Source organism: Melanotaenia boesemani, chromosome 15 (genome assembly GCF_017639745.1).
Source record: "Melanotaenia boesemani isolate fMelBoe1 chromosome 15, fMelBoe1.pri, whole genome shotgun sequence".
In the NCBI taxonomy this organism is placed as follows: domain Eukaryota; kingdom Metazoa; phylum Chordata; class Actinopteri; order Atheriniformes; family Melanotaeniidae; genus Melanotaenia; species Melanotaenia boesemani.
The window spans coordinates 4,545,956-4,566,389 of NC_055696.1; the positions used below are offsets into that span (position 1 = coordinate 4,545,956).

Consider the following 20,434-nt stretch of genomic DNA (forward strand, 5'->3'; position numbering starts at 1 on the left):
AAAGTTAGAGACTAATCAGAAGTGTGAGCACAAACATTCCATCAATCAAGTAATTATATTTCTAAATTATTTATTTTTCAGTCAGCAACTCAAGTCTTCTCAATTTAACTTTAGTAAAGTGACAGAATAGAAAGATAAAGCTAAAGATAGATGTGTTTTATAGTTGTAGATCCCATATTGACAGAAACCTCAATGTAAATGATAACAGAAAAAAAAATGTTTAGTTCCTGCACATCTTTTTCATCAGTCAGATGGACCTTACAACGTGAGACTGCAGCTCTCAAGTGGACTGATCAGCAGCCATTGATCATACTAACAAGCAAAGTATTTATAGGCAGGTTTGGGGCTCAGTGTAAATAGAAGCTATAGTCATTACTAACATGAATGACAGCTATATAGTCTAACTGTAATTGGAATGCAAGGTTTCACTCTGTGGTAATAGCCATTCAAAGTGCCGCTGAGTTCAACACACATGGTAGACTGGCCCAACAGAATAATTTAAGCCATAAATCAAACACCCATGCTGTGGTTCACCTTGAAGCTCAATCGGCTTATCTTTGCCACTTAGTCGAAAATTGTGTTAAATGTGGCTTCTTGTGTTTGCACCCTATCTAAACAAGGATATACTGTAAGGGTTCAAGGATGCATCATATAACAATAAAACATACACAGTGCATCTGTGATGAATGAGGGCAGTTTCAAAAGCAACAAGCTTGTTTCATTTCTGGAAATAAATTGGATCTGATCTGTTGCTGCAGTGATGCTCGAACTAGGTTTTTCAAGAGTTGCTGATGTCATGGAGATATGTCGTATTTCAAAGCATTTCTGTTTTATCAATTTATTTATTTATTTGTTCAGTTATTTATTTTGACAGATCAATTCTACTAAACCTGTTACAGGTGCAGAAATTGTGTGTTAAATTAAATTAAAACAAATAGGTTTTTCTAGATTTCTACTTTATCAGGTTTTTAAAAGAATATCATAAATCTTCGCACTACTAAAAAATTCATGAATCCAACTATTTTGTACTTTTGTAAGCCTGAACAGTATCTGATATATTTGAGGAGTCAATATGTGTTATTTTAAAGTATTCTGCCAGAAGCAAACTGTATCCTGTGAATTTAGATCAATGACACATTTTTCATTTAGCCAGATAGGTGGGCTCTGGATCTGGCAGGAAAGGGCCAGACATTTTCTCTATGACGCAGAGAGACATTACTCATGGTGTTCCTCCCTTGAGTATATCAGATTTCCAAGAAATATTTAAGACCCACTGCATTATGGAAACGGAACTGGCTTTGCAAATATGGATCCTGCAAATCTGGACACCTACAAGATTTACTACCTTCTTATCACACTACACAAACTGACAGCAGGTATATTTAAATTTGATCCACAAGTGTTTCTGGTACACAAACACATGCTTTTCCAATAGCCTCCATCATTGTAAGTTATCTCCTCCTGGTCTAGATAATAATCAGCTTTTCCTCCAGGTGGATGAGGTGGGTGCGATTCCAAACAAAGCCGTGATCTGCTTTGGGTCTCCGTGGATGAGATATTTACTAAGTTTTTATGTATGTATGTATGTGTGTGTGTGTGTGTGTGTGGCCAGTAGGATCCCACTTAGTGTGAATGATGGCAGCTGTGAAGATGCCTCTGGCAAATGTGATTTCAACTATGGCTGCTTGGGCTCATGTACTGTACGTTGCCAGCTGCTCAGGCTGTGAAGCACTCCAGTGAGCATGACTGATTGTGGCTGAGGTAAGCATTGTCTCTGGTATGAATGATGCTGAAGGCAGCAAGAGTGAGTACAACTCTGGCTACACTTACGGCAGATCACCAAAGACGTCAGGCGATGCATCTGGCTACTGAAACTGCCCTCGATTTAACCCAACTGAGGAAAGCATGACTGAATATCTGCAACAAGGATAAATCTGGAGTTCCTGTGTGGCATGCTGCTGCACAGACTGACAATCTTGAGTGACTCTGGTGATCAAGGCAGCTTTGACTGCTGGTGCATCAAGTTATCACTCTGGTGGAGATTGCTGGTAGGACAGAGACAATGATCAACACAACTACAACAAGTGTGACTGGCAGCAGCTGGTGTGAGCAAGCCACAACTGAGCACTCACGCTATTCTGTTTTAAGCATGAATGGAGTGTGTGGCTGGTGAAATCCAGTACTCCTGCAGTCTGGACACACTGCTGTATACGTTTCTGCTTGCAAATGCGACCCTCTTACATACACAAAGTTTGCTGTGATGCAATTAGATGTAAGTTTTAACATGTTATCATCTTAAGTAACTATGTGTATATCCGTTTTAGGATGTTAAACTGAAGTGGAAGCCAGTAGTATGTAGAAGCCAGGCTTGACTTATACATCAAAAGAGCACAATGCAAAGCTAATTCAAAATGGTAACTAAATTAGGCCGCAAATCATGTTTGCAGAAAGCTAAATCACTACTATCTTACATCATGTCCCCACCTTATCTTCAGATTTTCCTTTAGTCTTCAGCAGAAATTTGCACAAATAACTGATTAGATGCAAAAAAATAACTGAACTGTGAAATGACCACTGTAAGTGTGATATGAAATCACCATTCACAAAATGCCATCCCCTGCAAGTAAAGCCATGTTCAGGCCACAAGAATTTATGTGTTATCTTGTGATTAGTGGTTTTGAAGTCGTGCTTGGTTCTGCAATGGAGGGGTAGCATGGTTACAAGATTTTTTTATTTTACCAGGCTTAACCCCTGTAATGCAGACGAGTTTCTCTCATCATCATGGATACAATATGATAAAGGTGATTCCTGGTGATATACCTGGTTGTTGAAGAAAACCGACAGTTTTTCTCCACTTCTCTCTATTGCGTCTGTTCTAGCTTGATAGCTGCCCCAGAATAACAAGCATGTAAGATGTTTAGTCACAGAACAGGGTTTATATGTGTGTTTCACAAATCATGTCTTTTAAGCACTCACAAATATTAATGACTGCTGTCTGACCTACTGATTTGCCTCAGATCTGGGCCATTTCTTTGTGATATCCAACATTTGTCTGCAAGATCAATATCGGGCCAACAATGTGTTTTTTTAAAAGCTTTTACACATCACTTTTCAAAAAAGTAAAAAAAAAAAAAAAAAAAGGAAATGCAGACTTCTTCTACTGTTCCTTCAGCTGTTTGGGACCTTGTTTTATGATAAGCTGTTATGATAATTATCATTTTAGTGGGATGGCTTATAACAGCCAGTCAATCAACTGTGAGAAGAATTAGACTTTCACTGAATATTAAAGCATTTTTTAGATTGATATATAATTAAATCTGGTAAATGAACTGTAATTGTAAAGTGTTTTTCTAGTCTCATGTGACGACTTAACTCAATGAGCCACATTCAAACTCACAAAGCACTTCAATGGTTTCTATACTAAGTGATTTATTTATTTACTTTTTTAATTATCACACCTCGTTCATTCTCCGATTGACACATCAGAAGCAATATGGTTTTCAGGGTCTTTCCCAAGGACACTTCAGCATATAACATGAAGAAGCCAGGAACTGATCCACCAACATCCAGTTGATGAGTGGTCTACAAGAACTACAGTCACCCCAAAGCTATAGCCATCCGGGCAGCCTGCTTATTCCAAAGTATTGTATATATATATGTGTGTGTGTGTGTGTGTGTGTGTGTGTGTGTGTGTGTGTGTATTTTTTATGTGTGTGTGTTTTTGTTTTTATTTTTTTCATACAGTTGTATCTTTAATGTTTGAGTTGTGGCAATGTCCCTCGGGAATTTCTGTTTTTCAAAATCAAGCATGCTTTAACTTCTCTTGACATGAGTCATATAGAGTAAACATCATAGCGTATTCTTAGAATATAGCAGCCAAGTTTCCAACAAAACTGCACACTCACTTTGAACTGCTCTCAGTGAACATAACGTTTTCATTCTAATCTATTAGGTCAAACTTGTGAATAGAATAGAATAGAATAGAACAGATTTTTTCCACCAAGGTGGACCAACACAGAAGACACCCAGCTGTAACATAAACTACTTCATACTGTAGGTGCAACAAAAGCACAAATACAAATGAGATAAAAATACATTTAAAATACTAAAAAAGGTAAAACATTGAAAGTGCAGCAGTTCAAATCAACCTCTGTGGATTGGTTACTTTAAGTTAAGAATGTCTGTGGCATTTGGGATGAAATAAATTCTGAAGGCACCTTTAGCCAGAAGAACTCTAAACCACCTTCCTGACTTAAGGAGCTCAAACTGATAGAGGGTGATCTCTATCTGCGAAGATTCTCTTAGCTTTTCTCTCTTTGGAGTCAATCCGCGTTTTCCCACAACATTTCCTGCCACTGCCACAATGTTTTTGCACTTATGCTTTAAGTGACAATGCAAAGCAGAGAGATGAGGAGTTGAAACACTTGATGTTTATAACATACACAAGTTCTAAAATTCTAGGACTGACACCAAGACAGCCTAGCCCTCTGAAAAGACTGAGTCAGTGTGAACGTTTCTTAAAAAAGATGCTCATTTTTTTTTTTTTTGTTTTAGAAAATCTTAGCTGATAGTCAAGAAATGTTCCAAGATATTAAAAAAGTTTCCACATTTTGAGAAAGTTGGCATTCAAGTGACACTGAAAAAAATGAGGGCTGAGACTTTTTTCTTGAAAAAATGGACACTGAGATATCTTCTTTTTCCATGAAGGATATATTTGCATAAAATAAAAGTAAATAAAAATGGATTGTAAACTATTTAAATGAATCTCCTTCCTTGGACATGGCATGTCCTCCGATGTGAGGATTAGATATGTGCACATAGCACTGTTGATGCTAAACTCCTACTGTGTCCTAATGTGAACATTTCAATCCTGTGTGATGTTCCAGAAATGAAAGACACATCACAGAAACACTACTGTTTAAATATTAAAGTATATGATTGCAACATTAGAGAAAAAGTTTCTTGCCATTTGTTCCACTCTTATACTATTAGCTTTGGCAAACAGGAGCTATTTGGATGACTTTGTGCAGCGTGAAAGATCACAAGACAATGAATATAACATTTATCTTCCTACTGAAGATGGCAACACTTTTACAATCTTCAGGACAATTACAGACTGTTGAAAGCTCTTGCGCTAGTGCAGACAAACTTTTATGTCCACACCAGAGCGTGCAAGCAATCTTCCAAGGTAAAGCTTATTAATAAACCGACACATTTTCTGTATTATTTCAATATGACTGCCACACCAAATAACTAAGCAATATGAGCACATAAACATTGCATTCACTAGTTCCCTGACAAATTCAAAACATGTGGACATGTGGACAAACAGTTTGAGTACTTAATATATAATAAAACAGGAAAGAAAAATGCCAGAACAATGAAGATGTTGTAAGGTAATAATCTGAGGTCTTTTGATCTTTTCCCGAAGGCTTTGCAGTTTACCTTTTGAGTCTTTCATGTTCTACCCGCCTGTACTATTAAGCAGTTACAACTTACTGCAAATGTCTTCAGATCACAGTGCTTTTATCTTACTTTTAATTTTTCCAACGGTTGACAGCTTTTGGATGACAGCCTTGAGGCACCTCCCATCAAACTTCCCAAGTCTCTACTTGGATGTTGCTTCTTCTGTGTTTTTCTTCAGTGAAAGTGTTGTTTTGTAACAGATCACGCTAAAGTATTGTTTGCAAGAGGAGTCGCTTCCCTGCTTATAGCAGCAAAGTTTGCAGCATCCTTGCTGCTGTCATTAGAGCTGGATATTTTGGCTAAGCTTGTTAATATTATGGGCCTATCGTTAATTTTAGGCTCCCACATGTAAAGTTATTAGTGTACTTACAGTGATGTAACAAGTCTATCAACTTGAGGAAAGTTATCTTTGTGTCACCAGCATCTATTTAAATAAAATCACATAAACACACATTATGAAACATTGAAGCAGACTGAAAAGAGCAGAAGATAATTAATTATTCAACTGTCAGAAAATAGTTAAAGGAGTGATTAAATCATGTAATCTTGTTAATTCCTTTTCAATGTACCACGACTACTGTATTTGAATTGATGCACAGCTTAGGAACAAACTATTCATTTTCATGCACTCCCTTTGATTACGCTTCAGGGCCAATAAGAATCTCAACAACAGCATCCACAGAGTTTGTATCCACTAAAGCTGTCCTGCTTTTTTCTTCCTTTCCTCATTTATAATTGAAAGCTGGCAAACTTACTTTTGGAAACCTCTGACCAGAACCCGACACACAACACTCAACACAGACTACTGGGCTGTTCAAGTACAGTCTGTTCGTGTGTGTGTTTCTGGGCGGGTGCATATGCCTTGTAAGTGAAATTCAAGTCAGACACACTGCAAAATGGAGCAGCATATAAAGAAAGAACAGGCAATATTAAGGCAGGAGGAGACTTATTATTTGAGTTTCCTTTTTATGGGAATTAAGCATTAATTTCCTCCTAGTACTGAATTTTAAAAGCTTTTATAAAGCCATTACATAGTTACTGGATATGTATATATATATATATATATATATATATATATATATATATATACAGAAACAACCAGAGAAGGTAAAATGATTATGTCACTATAGTACTTTTTTCCTCCTTTGTCACACAGTATTAATCAGTGGTTAAATATTATATATTAATATATTTGTTGGCCTGACAAAGCCTTGGCATGTGGACCTGAGGAGGCAGGGATTGAAACACTTACCTTCTGATTATTGAATGAGCTGCTCCATCCCTAGACCACAACTGGCCCCACCGATAGATACTGATGAAGAAAAATGTATATACTTCAAATACCAGCAAAACCCACTACAATGGCTGTCATGGCTGCAAAATATTGATTCCATTTCACCATCAATATACACAGATGTACTAAAATAAATACAAAACACTAAAGAAGCTAAAGAATCGAAGGTCTGCGGGATGCAACATGTCAGAAGGAGTTCTAAAGACTGATATGAATACCAGCAAACAAATGCCCAGATTCTGTTTTTTGCTATACCTGGGAAGAGGAATGTTTTTTCTTTTCTTTTTCTTAATAAAGCACACATCAGTTATTGTCTCTTCTTGTACAAACTACATGTATAATTGTTGCTTATTCGTATTTAACTGATTGGTAAAAAATATTCTCTGTTTTGTTCACCTTTAATAAAATGTGTGCATTCAGAATAAAATATTAGGCATTTATGGATTTACTATCATTTAATATTAGAAACTCACTTAATCACACCCCTATGGTTACTATCATCTAACCTTTGCAAAGTGGGGAGGGGCTCAGTTTTTCAAGTGATGCATCAGTCTCTGCAGGTTTTGCTTCATACTGTCCTTAAACAACTTCAAAGTTTCAACCTTAAACTGTGTTGTTGACTAACAAATGTGAAGCTGCATTATCTCCTACCCATCCCATTCCACCAGTGCCCTATCTTTCTTTAATGATTATCAAAATAACGGGCTACCTGTGAAGACTGCTCCATCTTGACATCTAGAAGGATTGTTTCATCATCACTGTTTGCAGATTGTGAAGGCTGAAATAATGCAATTTCAGTGACAGAACCAGTGAAGAACAAAAATGCACAATGATCGCGTCAAACAGCTTTATAACTAACTCACACATGATCTAAAAATGCTTGCATATGTGACTTTTCTGTCCATCTGGAGTCCTGTCATAAAGTGATGACAAATAACCTTTCAAGAAGTGGCACGATGACAAGGTTGCAATCTTTCCTGTATGCTGATGGGGTTAAGAAAATATCTTCAACACATAAACAAACACAGCATCCAGTAAACCCTCTGAACATGAACGCATCTACCTTGCAGATGACATTGCCCTGCACTTCCACACCCAGCAGTAAATAAAGGAATGGACCAGCATGTCTGCTAACAACTAAGCCTGCCTATACATAAAATGTCATCATAGGGCCTAGTTCTTAAAGGTCAAAACTACCAGCGCAGCCCAAACACCCTAGACAGTTAAGTGTCAGTGCTTCACTTACCTTGGCAGCAGTCTCATACATGCAGGATGTTTATTTAGTTGCTGACGTAAAAGTAGAAAAAAGCAAAGAATGGTCAGCTTTCCTGCTGATCTGCAAATTAGGCACTATTGTGCTAATAAATGCAACACTAACTGGCAAAGGTAAAGATCCTTCAGAAACACAAGCAGTTGCTCTCACAACACCCTTGGCAATCCTATATGCAGCATTTCAAAGCATATGCTCACCTGGAACCCTCAGGGTAAAAAAAAAAAAAAAAAATCAAGCCAAAGAACACCTGGTGTTGCCACCTGGAAGCCGATTTCATAAATGGGGGCTCACTTGGGAACAATAACAAATGTTTCAGGATCAAGATGCCTGGGGAGAAACCCAGCTACCTGTATTCTGTTAGAAGCACAGTCAGGGATAATATTGAACCAAATATCACCGTATACAGTGGTGTGAACAGTATACAGGTCTGACCAACGTTGCCTAGGGGCTGTTAATTCCAGACAACAGGGCTGAGGTATAATTTAACAAAAGAAAGGTGTTGATGGGTGTTTCCACTTAGCAGTGGTAAGTTCGAAACAACAGTGGCCCAAAAAGTGGCGAACCATAAATTTATAAGCAGTTGTTGGAATCTGTGCTGGACAGAGTCTGACTCCAACAAACTTGCAGCAGCTTAGAAATAGTTTTGACTTCTGAGAATATCTTATGACAAACTGGCTCATTGACAGAGTCAATTTATTTAAATTTATTGAATTTAAAATTATATATAATTGTTAGATTTGACATTATCAATTATTTTAACAAAAAATAAGTGTGAGATCTAACACCGCCCTTCAGTAGCATGCACGTAACAGAAGGGGAAATGAACACATTTTCTAAGGGTGACTTGTGACAAGTTTTACAAGAGGACAAAATCAGTGCTGCAAGTCATCCTGTCCTCCAAGAGTAATATGCTCACATTCTTGGCATGAAGTCAAGCTTGCTCAAGGTGGGCTTCAGAGTCAGATAAAGTTGTCAACTCTTTGTGACATTCACGTCTACATGAACAGCAAGAGGGAGGTGCCACTGCTGATTGCATAAAAAGCTGATCTACATCCTGAAATGGGTTTTTACATTTTTGCATATTAGAAAATTAAAACGTTATAGAGTTTAATTTAAAGACAGTTTCCATTTAATCATTGTGAAACAGATAGAAACAACATAAAACTAAGTGATTGCAATGATCATGGTTTGCTGGGTATTGGTGTCTGGCCCTAGTTTTAGGATTAAATCTGGACTGAATCAGTATTCATGTGCCACTTTGCTTTTAGTAAGAATCCTATAAGGATGTTTTTAGTGCATTGCAATCTGCAGTGCATGTTTTGAGTATATAAGTCTTAACAGGATACACTATCATCACCAATAAAAGCTCCACTAACAGGCTGGTACCACGTCTTAGACATAAATGATATTTTATGGGGGTACTGTATATCATGTTTACAATGCATTGTCTTGTTCAAATACCAAATGAAATTAAAAAAAGGTGTGTGTGCTCATTGACTACTCTAGAACACCTGCTTTATCCAAGCTGCCACTGTCCTTTTAAATAAAACAGTGGCTCAGTTTACATATAGTACATTTTTTTTACATTAACCTGAATAAAACTTTCTGAATATGACAGTGACTTGGACATAGCATTTTCTGATCGCCATGTTTGGAGCACGCAATAATCAAATTAAGCAATGTGCACTATGTAGATCTTACTTTTAAAAGTTGACAGGTGCTTATCTTAATTGCAATATTGCATCAAATCGGAGTTTTCATGGCATCTGTTGACACACTGCTGCATTACAATCCATGTCTTCATTTGAGACAGCAGTTGCCAGGTCCTCTTAATATAAGCTATGCTGGGCTTCTTTATTAGGACCACAGACACTCATTTGGATTTTTTATTGATTGGGTTGCATTTTTGTCATAACTTGGAAGCACTTTGGTCAACTTATGTTGGAATAAATGTATAATACAAATAAAACTGTCAAGACGTTTCTTTCACAAGATCTAGCAACACCATTCCTGCAGCAGCATGGTGTAGAAGAACAGGTAATATGAAGAAAAAAACATTTGGGCCAAGGAAGAAAGGCAAATAATGTTCCAAGTTTGAGGGTTTGCATGTGATGAAGAATTTAAATGGGAACAAATTATACAATAGTGTAGTTAGGGGGACTTTACAACATTTAAATACACTGCCTGGCCAAAGAAAAGTCCCTGACAAAAAAAAAGAAAAAGGTCACTACTTCAATATTTCACTGGATCGCCTTTAGCTTTGATTACAGCAGCATTCACTGTGCCATTATTTTTATAAGCTTCTACAATGTCACAAGAGTTATTTCCATCCAGTGTTGCATTAATTCAGGTACAGTAAAGTGCTCTATAAATACTGACCATTTAACATTTACCATTTATACCAAGATCTTGTATTGATGATGGAAGAGTCCAACCACTGTGCTGATATCTTTCTACCTACATGTCCAAGAACCAGACTCAACATAGCCTTCGCTCTCATTCTGGTCCACAGATGGCAGTCCCTTGGGAAAGAAAAGCTTTTAAAAATGCTGCTCCTTCCACTTGGAATAATTTTCAAACTGATTTGAAAATGGGGGTGGGGGTGGGTGGGGGTAAGTTGATTCTAAGGGCTCGAGAAGAAAAATTGCTCTGTAATTATGACTGTTTTTAAACCTTGTATTATTCAACCCATGCTGTATTTCATTTACTATTCTATTCTATTCTATTCTATTCTATTCTATTCTATTCTACAGTCATTTAGCAGACGCTTTTATCCAAAGCGACTTACATTTGAGAGTAAGAACAACACAAGCAAGAATTCAAACAAGATGGGACGTCATAATTAAGTGGTGGCCAGACTGCTGAGTCCAGTTGGACCCAGGTGCTGTCATGTAGTGCTGGAGGCAGTGCATATAATAATAATTTATTTTTTATTACTGTTTTTTTTTTTTAAGTGTTTTGTAGTTTTTTGTAATGCTCTTCCTTTACTATTAAACATATCCTGAGTTTTTGTCTTCAAATTTATTTTACCAAATGTTCAAGTGACTTCTAAATGATCACAATTATTCAGGATGTTTTTCTGACCACATTTCTTTTTTGAAGACAATGATTGCCCACCATCATAGTTTTAAATGACCTGTTGGACAGTTCTTAACTAATTTTATTAGATGTTGCAATCTCCTTAGATGTTTTCTCTGCTTGATGCCAATGATTTGACCCTTCTTAAACATCTTTTCCACGACCACGGGATGGGTCTTTCCACATGGTTGTTTAAGAAATGAGAAACTACTCGTTGCATCAGCCAGCTGAAAGATAATTGCCCATGCAGAAATGATCCAATAGGAGGCTGTTTGCTTATTTAAATCCAGGTGTCAACTTTTTTTTTTTTTTTTGGCCAGGCAGTATAAGAATATGAATGTAATATCCAAGATGTAACTCTGGTATATCAGAATATAATTTAACTAGAATAAGATGAATAGTCAGAGTTTGCTGTAGTCAAATGGAGAACATCTTCTTTCTAATAACCATATGCCTGCTTTCCGCATTGATTTTTTGAGCTAATTATGTTTTCTGTGTTTAAAATGACTGAAAGCTCTGACCTGTCTCTTTACAGTTTTTGAGTCAAGGTAAAACACTATACATTTAGTATCAGAGATTTGAACATATAAACAGCTTCCAGCATACAAAGATCATATTCAAGACCTTTTGTAAAAGATCTTTTATTGCGTCTAACCTTGACTAACAAATATCTTGTGGCAAATGCTGAAAAATCCTGAAAAACAGATATTGTTGAAAGGAGCGAATTTTACCATTTATTTGAGCTGTAAAATCTCCTTGTGCATTAAAAAGATTTATGTTAATGGTTGTGATGACATGACACCTACGCTATTTAAACGTGGTAGTGCAACACTGAAATAAAGTAATCCCTGTGAAATGGATTTCTCTATGTTTTACCTGAGTAGAAAGGTGTGGGTTGAGACGGCTTGAAGGCGTCCAAAAGCATCGCACATTAAAATGGCTCAACCTTTTCATAGTTTATGATAATAAAAAAAAAAATTGAAAACAAAACCATAAATACTGAGATGTTAGGGGAGAAATGAGCTGCTGTTTCGGTGCATAAATTGATTTGAATTTAATTAAATACCCTTTACACCAGTCTATAGCTCATGGAAGTCAAACTCTGATTCATGACGGCCTCTGTCCTGCAGGTTTTATTCTGCAGAACTTGGCAACACGCTATTGGATCCATTTAATATGACCAGAGTTTGAGATCCCTGCTATAGGATTTGTAATAAAATGTGTAAAGTCTGTTCAATAAGCAATAACAGCACAACACATATTGAATTACTTGTCATAATCGTGATTCCAACTAATATATCACATATTTGCATATTTTGATCTACCACCATCTACCTTTATTACTTTACAGTGAGCAGGATCTTGCAGTATATTTACATTTGCTGAAGAGCAGTAAAAAAACAACAATGCCACCACTGGGAAAAACATCAATATCCGGGCATACAGAATCCCTGCTCATGGTTGGAAATGACCTATGCTCTGGGTGAAGGCAGTGGATGCTGAGCAGCATTTGGAAAAGTTCTGTTACTGTGTTCTGATCTGAAAGTTGCAGACCCTTCTCAACACAGTAGGGGATTGCTTCTGACAGCAGGACAGGAACTGAAAGTTGTCAATCCCAGATGCAGCTGAACATGTGTCCGCTTTCATCTACAGCACAGATTGTTTCTAAACTTAAACTGGGATTTCACCCACCTAGATCCTGACCATACTCACATTTTCACCCAGTGCACACTGTGCAGCTTTTGGTCGTAGTGTCCAGTAAAAAAGGAACAAAATTTTTCTTGACATTTTTCCAAGAGATAAATCAAGTGGACAGGCTTTGTTACCAAGCACAGCTACATTAAGACCTTACGACTAGCTATGTTTTTGATTCTGTCAAACTGATGCATTAGATACATTAGGTCATCCTAAAGAGCTTACATATGCCGCTTGACAGAAAAGAAAAAATGAAACCAGATGCAGTGCCAACTGTTTTCTTCCACCTAGTCTAAATGCCCACAGACAGCAAGTGATATCCAATTAGAGACGGAATAGCTACTCTATTGGTCATTGGCTGCTTGATTGTAAGTCAGCTACTGCACAAATATCATCATCTTTGCCCCTTTCCTACTTTCACGCCTCGCTCATCTTCTTAATTTTTTAGTGTGTATATGTTGTATAGCCATTTTTATCTCTCTGTAGGGTTCAGAGAGCCATTACAACCATTACAGATCGCTTCTCAGAATCCATTGTGATATAAAAGGATGTCATCTTGCAAGTGAAAGGATTTGTTCTAATCTTCTAAAAAAAAAAAGAGAGATCATAAGTCTGTAATGTGTCACATTTGTACAGCCAATGCCAACATTTGCCTTTTAAGCCAATATAAATCCTATTGGTGCAAACATTACTACTGCTTCCAATACTATTTAACAATTCATAAAGCCCAAGTGTCATCTGGAGGCTGGTGCAAAGCCTTGAGGCAAAGAAAGGTAAGACAATGCATCTTTAGGTCATTTGCACATATAGATTTTGTGGCAGATAACACAAAGCTGTCTAAATTAGTTCGAAGCACAAACTCAAGGGGGTCTGTTTAGATGTGAGGGCAACCTGAGATTTCGTTCTTGATCTTTCATGTTTGATTTTTTTGCCTTTATTATTTTCTACTGTGTGGTTGGAGCAGATGTGCCTTCAGTACATAGACATTGTGCACATATTCCTGATGTCTACAGCAATTTATCTTACACGGCAGAAGCACAGTCACACACAGAATCACATTATCTATTGTGTTTTGCTGGAACAGGGTGTCAAAAAACAAACAAAAAAAACAAAACAAAACAAAAACAGACAAGCAAACGTGTGCTTTCTTTACATTTTTGGTTGACAGATACAAATTCCTGCACAATGCAATAAAAACATTTGACTTTGACTGAAGACTGTGTCACCACCAAACTTGGTGACAAACACATTTTACTCAGATGGATTAACAAATTAAACAAAGGCTGAAGTGTCTCTCTTCTCACTGCAACCCTTCAGGACCTTCACATAACCCCTGCTTTCTTCAACCAAAAACATCAGGTTACCAAGGCAACAGCTGTGTGGGTTGCTTTTGCCTGTTGTGTCTTGCAAAAGTACAAAAGCATCATGCTTATGAATGCCATCAAGGATGACCTATGACTGACGTGGCCACAGGCAGATCCAGCTGAGTAATTTCTACTTGTACTCATTAATTTCAACCTAACATGACAGGAATCAAGAATTTGTGTTAAAAGAATTTATGCAGTTTTGTAAAGCGCTAATGATCTGTTTCCGTGTGCCTGCATCATCACAAACACCATTAATGTTCCTCTGTTCTCTGTGCATTGATCACGTGTGGTTGCAATTTCTGGCATACACGTCAATTCACACACAATAAAGAGAAACTATAGAAAGAAAGAAAGAAACACCCACTATCTTAGGAAATAACCTTCAAGCAACGATTATCAGCATTTCTGGATCAGAAACTAAATCTGGTCACTTAGTGTCTCTGCCTGACAGACTAAAATAGCTTTTAGTCCTCTGCCAGCTGCAGTCAAGTGAAGTATCTAATATTTTAATTCCTTTTCAATGCCAGAACATCAAATTAATGCACAACTGGGGGGATTTATACTGGACAAACAACCTTTTAAAAGCTTTTACAGCTTCAGATACATCATTTATCTTCAACACCATTTCTGGGCATAAAAGTCTGACATTTTAGGAGTGTCTCATGACCTGGAGACTCTTTGTCTCTCCTGTACAACTGCTCCAAAAAAATGAAGCTCTAGGCTCTTGGAAGGGTTCGGACAGTTGAGGGATTTTGACTGTCCATCTTAAAGGTCACAGGCAGTGTGTGTGAAAGACATGCACTATGTGGTTTAGGAGAGTAGGTAAAAATGAGCAAAAGCAAGGTTACATTATATTTTCTACAATTCCTGGCAAGAATGGATTGTCTGAAAGAATCAACCCATAAAATCAATATATTGACAGTTTTATTCCCACCATAACGGCACATGAAGCTGAAAAAAAGTTTTATCAGTCGGTTTATTATATTTAGAACATGATTAAGTGATTTCTTACTGTCTTCTTTCCATAGAACTACACAGCCTCAGAGACCAATTGTTTTTTTGACAATGGTTTCTAAAAACATAAAAAAAGAGGATGCGAGTCCATGAATTTTATTAGAAGAGGTGTGTGTGCAAAATGTTCAATTTTACATTTCTATCACAGTTTGTTCTAAATATGGCCGTACCACCATAAAGTCTACAAATGAATAGAGAAAAATGACAAGAATGAACTCTGATGATCTAACAAGAACGATTTGAAAGAAGCTGTGAAGCTAGAGCAAGGGCTCCAATAATCTTTCATCATTTTGACACTCATACTTGTTGAAAATGTAAATGTTCCCTTTAAATAACTGAGATGTGCATTGGCATGAGATTGTTCTTGTCTGGATGTCTCTGTCTCAGCCAAAACACAGAAAAGCAAGTTATTTGTTAGAATTTTTGCATAATAGCTTCAGATTTAACAGGACATTTGTGTAGGATTAAGATTGGAGATAATCACATGAATTATGCTAAATCTCAACTCATCTGAAGGTAACATTATACCTACATGAATGGAGCTTATATGATTATTCTAATTACTCTCCTGCATATAAATGGTAAAAGAATGGGACATCACCATGATGGAGAACGAGAGGCAAGTAAAATTCTTAGAAGCAATGAGTATGCTGAAAAATTCTAAGCAATGCAGTAGCCCTAAAAAAGCCAAAAAAAAAAAAAAAAAAAAAAAGTCAGTTTCTTCAGTTAATTCAACCAATCATGCTTAGTTTTTCTTGGATGAGCTAAGCGTGTGCATCTGCATTTCTTAGTCTGCATTAGCCCAGCATGGCCTTCTTATTGTCCTGCTTTGTTTCAATTCTCATCATATGTCACTATGCAGAGCTAAGCTGTAAATTTCCCCTCAAAGCTTATTGTTAATGACTGATGTGATCATGGTTGAGGCTTCAATATATGTAAGGGCTCTCATTATTACATCTTGTCAGTTGCTATCATTATCATCATCAGACAGTTGCTTTATGCCTCAGTCCCATGTGCACTTGACCAGCGTAGTGAATCTTGGTGCATGTTGAGGTCTCGAAAACAGCCACATCTGCATGTGAATGCACTGCCTGTTTTTTTTGGTTTTTTTTTTCCTTTCTCTTTACCATAAAGATTAAGTAAAAGTGAAATGATTCAGTTATTCCCAAAGCATGTTGTAAATATAAACACTAATTTATGGGTAAGATGCTTGCATTCTTTAAAAAAATACTTAAAAAATAGCATCAAAACAAGAACAAAGATGGTGCACAATGGGAAACATTACCCTCATTTATTTAGTAATCACTTGAGATCCTTTGCCTTTAACTGCATCATGCCTTAGGGTGCCTCAAGGAACAATAATGCAAATGCAAAACCCTGCAACAATCTGCCTCTGTCTTTCCCAAACGTTTTATTTCCCTGAATTTGCATGCAGAGTGTAAAAAAACAACAATTACAAACATTTTCTAATCACTTCAGATGTAGAAGGTTCTCCACGTCGTGAAAGCACAGCATATCCATCTGTGGCTCCCGGATAAGATAACTCCCTTTCCTTCAGCAAAATCTGCTCTGCCTGACACATCCCCTGCTGGACAATAAATCTGAATTTGCTTCCCTTTCACCACACAGCTATTTAATGTGAAAAAGGGGGTGATGTGTGTGGGGGAGTGTTTCTCTGCACCGTATGTCTCAACAGATGAAGAAATTGGCTGAGAAAAGTCATTTATTTGTGGTCACACTCGCGAGTTGGGGGACACATCGTATTATGAGGCTTTTATAATGCAGACTGAGAGCTGGCTGTGAGGGGCTGAATATGGTTGTTTGTTACATCACACTCAGAGGTGTGGTATAAACAATGATGTATGTGCTGAAGGGGAACTTTTAGTAAAAAAAAAAAAAAAGAATTGGCTGCTCAGGCATGCAATGGACAGAAAAATGTGAAGTGGAATTATCTTTACTGTTGATGATGTCCAGTAATTACAGCATGGCCTCTGACACTGGTTGGTTGAAAGGAAGAAAAATTAAGTTTAAGTTGTCTGCATGTTACGGCATGCACAATACAGGCAACAATTAAATAGCTACCCCAGTGTCACCCATTAGTTTATGGACAAAATATCCCCTGTGAAACCCCCGGGTTGGCATTTAGCCATCAGGTTCTCTTGCAGACAGAAACCACTTGCAAGAGATGGACCATTTACAAAATCCAAGTGCACTACAAGGCAATGATATCCTCCTTTTGCGCCCAGTCCATTATCATTTATAACTTTAACGTTCATTACAATTTAAACATGTAGGAAATATCAATACCAACCTCCATAAAGTTGATGTGAAAGGCAGAATTAGTTGTAGACATGAGAGCCATTTTGATTCCAGGTTCTAAACATGTTTATGTCTGCTGTAAAGTGGAATGTGCTACCATTTGGGTACTTACATTTTGGGGCCAGTCTTAATGACTGTTTCAAGTAACTGCAGATTTAATGTTTTTTTTTTCTTCAGCTACAAAAGTTCACTCTTGGTATACGTGCATCTTCACCTGACTACTTAGATAAAGTAAATGTAAAGTACCATTTACATTGTATACTGGCCTGCATGGAGTAAAGTCACTGTAGATAGCCAAAAAGTGCACAAAAAACGGTTTTAAAAGCATGAGAGTTCTTTTGGAGACTCCATCTGGGACTGCTTTTGGATTGAGACCATTTGTTTCCCTTTTTGGGGCAAAACGTGAATGAGAGTATCTTCTTTGTTGAACTGTTGACCCAATTTCACGTGATTTTAAAGTTCTTTTTCTTTTTTGGGGGGCAGGGGGGGCTACTGCAGTCTGAGAAATGTTACAGAAGAATATAAATTATTGAAGCTACTAGGTTTGATGTTAGCAAAACATCATCTCAGCCTCACATTTTTCAGGATGTGTCCACAGATACTATAGCTAGAGCATGCGTGGTGGTCACTGAGGACCACGAGGAAAAGAGGGGAGAGGGGTTTAAGTGGGACAGCTGCTTTTTAAGAAAAAGACAGAAAGAAAGAAAGCAAACAGACTCATTTATCTGTTTTTTTTTCAATAAAACTGTTCAAATTATGAGTAAAGACAAATTTCATATACAGTATGAAAAACAGGAACATGAAAGTGTAATCTTTCCAGTCCTCATTCCTCTGCCTGCTTTTGTTTTCTTTTTTTTGCGTCGTTTAAACTTGTTTATAGCGCAAAAACCGTAATTTTAATGGCAGTGTTCAGGAGGGAGAAGCGCAGAAAGCTGCTTTAACGGTGATGGTGGTGGTGGGGGGTGGGGGGTAAATTCCAAGGTTAAGTTAGCCTCCGCTCAACAGTGTCTTGTCACAGGTTGCGGTAGCTCGCTTCTGTCAGGATTTCCAGCACGCGGGGTCAAAGCACGAGACTTGAGTTAGGGTACAGATAAGGATTTTTTAAAGCATTTTCCCCCTTCATACAAGAACGTCACGCGCGCTGTCATTTAATTGCCCATTAACAGAAAGTAACAATTATCGCCCGAGTCCTGGTGTCGCATTATGTTGCCTTTCGACTGTCCTAGAAGTCGACTCAAGCTTTAGATAAATCATTTAACAGTGCCAATGTCACAACTGCATTCCCACAAAGCAAAAGCCCACATATGTCGCTAACATTGCCCAAACAACACTTAATTCCCATGCGAAATCTTCATCATCGCATGCTGCATGCAAAGCGCTGCATCCACAGACCAGCATCATTCCCACTTCAGCGAGGGAGACCTGTTAAACCATCAATTATACTGCGGTAGCTACACAAACAGCAGTTGTTGCATGTGAATGAAACATTGGCAATGAGCACATTTGAAATCATCCTCAGGTATTATATAGACGGCGACATGAACAAAACCTAACAAACCACGCTACATGAGACATACAATAAAGGCAATGACTAGCATTTAAAGAAATAAGAATCTCACCAGCAGCAATAAGAGGATGCGTTCTTGCGTTTTGTTCTCGCTCCCGCCTTGGTTTCCTTGGAGTTAACGAGGTTCTGACGTGTACTCCGACAGATTTCTGTCTCAACTGTTATTATCCACTTGGTATGGATCTTTTCTTCTAGCTGTGAAATAATAGATAATTCGGCGTCCTCTCGCAAAGCTCTGCCCTCTTCAAACTAACCTTCCCGCCCCCTCCTTTTAGCCGTCTCAGATTGGTGCTGGACAGGAGGGGCAAACCCTGAACCCAAGGGCTGGTTTGGAGGCGGTGATCTGTCACAGCGATCAAAGCCCACATGGGCATGCAATGGACGTTTGGGAGGGCTCACTGTTAACCGACCAGCTTGTCAATGTTGCTCCCGACAACTGGAGAGGACGCTTCTCTCCACCTCCACCCCCTACTCCTTGCGCGTTTTGTGCACAGCAACCTCTGAGGCGAGAAACAGGGGTGAGTGGGCCCAGTTATTCAGCAGGATCCAGCTGTTTGAGCGCTGACGCAGGTGGCCAAGGTTCAACCACGACTGACAGAGATGCCAAGCCTAAGTGCAGCTGCTGACAGTGATAAAGTAATCTCATCTGAGTCATTGCAGTAGCAGGAGATGGGAGCTGATCATCCCAACTCTGTGACCTTGGTTCTGTTTTCTAATCAGAGGGAATATCCTGAAATGGGTAAATATCAAACATCTATACCTTTGCTTCAATATGTCCAAGGTGCCTTTGTGCATCACCTATAACCCGTGCTCATACAGCAGCAAATAGTATAAGACTGTTTGCAATGTTCAAACCCCAGGAAGTGCGTTTTTGTGAGTGTCTCTGATACCTGTTTTTGTTCTTTGTACAGGATTAGATACATCACAACTCTCATCACAAAAGTAAAGTGAATGAGCTGGTAGTCAAATTCCAACTCACTTTAAAACAGCGCAATTTACAAGTGACAGAGTTTGGAACCACTTTGCTACATACCGGTCAAACTTTTGGACCTTTCCATTGGATTAGATGGGAAAGTGCATCCACACTTTTGACACGTACAGTATTTTTTAAATGTTAGCACATATTTTGCTTAAATGCAGTTACATGGCAGGAGGGGTAAAACAAGGATGCAAATCAAGAACAAAATGATTCGGGCAAAATAAATGTTGTTGTACTATCAAGATTAGTTTTGTTCTTTCAATGTGCTGTCTTTGATAAAGCCGTAGCCAAAGCTAATGAGACTTAAATTATCTTCAAGTGTTAAATTGGTGCTGAAATAGTCAGTAATAATAATAATAATAATAATAATAATAATAATAAT

At 37.8% G+C, this 20,434-nt stretch overlaps 1 protein-coding gene across 2 annotated transcripts in view; it reads right to left on the reverse strand.

Annotated features, from left to right (window-relative positions):
- Nucleotides 1-19,493, reverse strand: part of gabra3 (gamma-aminobutyric acid type A receptor subunit alpha3) — a 101,278-nt gene extending 81,785 nt beyond the window's left edge. For both annotated transcript variants that reach the window (XM_042009190.1, XM_042009189.1), the window contains exon 1: nt 19,126-19,493. The gene's annotated coding sequence lies outside the window, so the exon portion shown is untranslated. The remainder of the gene's footprint in view (nt 1-19,125) is intronic.
- Between the last annotated feature and the right edge of the window lie 941 nt (nt 19,494-20,434).